The sequence below is a fragment of the Cnephaeus nilssonii genome (genome assembly GCF_951640355.1).
Source record: "Cnephaeus nilssonii genome assembly, chromosome: 12".
Classification (NCBI taxonomy): domain Eukaryota; kingdom Metazoa; phylum Chordata; class Mammalia; order Chiroptera; family Vespertilionidae; genus Cnephaeus; species Cnephaeus nilssonii.
The window spans coordinates 46,875,936-46,877,244 of NC_137083.1; positions in this window are offsets into that span (position 1 = coordinate 46,875,936).

A 1,309-nucleotide genomic window follows, 5' to 3' on the forward strand; every position below is an offset into this window, starting at 1 on the left:
GCACAGGCTGATTTTGATAAGATGCTACAAAAAAATCTGAGTTCAGAAGAGAACTTAGTGGTTTGTAATTAGAATTTAGAGGCAATATACATAGCTCAGAAATGGAGTAGTTGGAAAACTGAAACCATCCTCTTCAAAACAAAGGTAAGGCCATTCTTATATCATTTTAGGAAAAAGCCAAAATCCAGAGCCTTCCAGTAAGACATAGTCTAAGACCAAATCAAGCTTTAATGCTCTCATAGCTTTAATGCATTTTATTAAGAGCACTAAAAGCATTAAGGTGGTGCCAAGTATATCCTCTCAGTTGGACAAAAGTGTTCCTAGAAAGATTAGGATTGTAATCTTACAGAACTGTGATGTGTCTAAATAATTATGCCTGAGCTGGAGGGAGAGCATATGTCAAAAAGAATTGTGGTCATGGCTTTTGATACATGGAGTAAAATAAATAAGAAACCCACACATTTCTTGAGAAAGCTTTATTGACAAAGCATCAACAGCTCGGGCTAAAAGATACTGAGACTGGGAAGTAAAAAGAACTCTGGCCAGGTGGGAAACAAGTTGAGAAGACTGCTCAGTCAACAAAAAGGACATATTTTCCTATAATCTCTTCAGAAATTACAAAGGAAGATGATGGAAAAATAAGACCTCTGAGAGGATGGAGCCAGGAATCATGTGGAACAATGGACTGGGAGCCAAGGCCTCAGCAAGGAACATTCCCTACTCCTGGAATGCTTGTTGTGTACCACTGACTTTTGGGGTGTTTTTTTATGTAACGTGCTTGTGAAAGGCTGTTGAATACTGAAATTGGCATCTAGAAGGAGGCTCGGGCTGTACCAAACGGTAAAGAAGGCATGGCAGTTTCGTTTGCATACCCAATTTCTATAACTGAATGTGCTTCCCCTTTGGTCCAGTGTAAATGTTGATAAGTCTGCTCCTGTACCCCCTTTCCTTGTTTTGAGGTTCCCCAATTGTGTAAGCCTTGGCGATGGCTCTGCTGGCAGCCGCAGAAGCCAAAATGAAAGGTTATTTTCTCCCACTACCCCACTGGCACTTCTTTCCAAACAGGTGCCCCGACTCAGACTCCACTCAGAGACGGGGTGGGCAGCGCTGTGGTGTTGTCCAGCAGCTCCCTAGCAAGTGTACGTTGTCCAGGAGCCTGGTGGGCTGGGTTCCGTTGGATCGATCACCCCTGCTTTGTGACCCGCATCTCAGTGCCATGAGCTCCCTGACACGCAGAGGACTGTCTCGTCTTTCTCAGTACACAGAGCCACTTCCTGTGTCTGTGACAACGTACCTGGGCTTCTGCAAC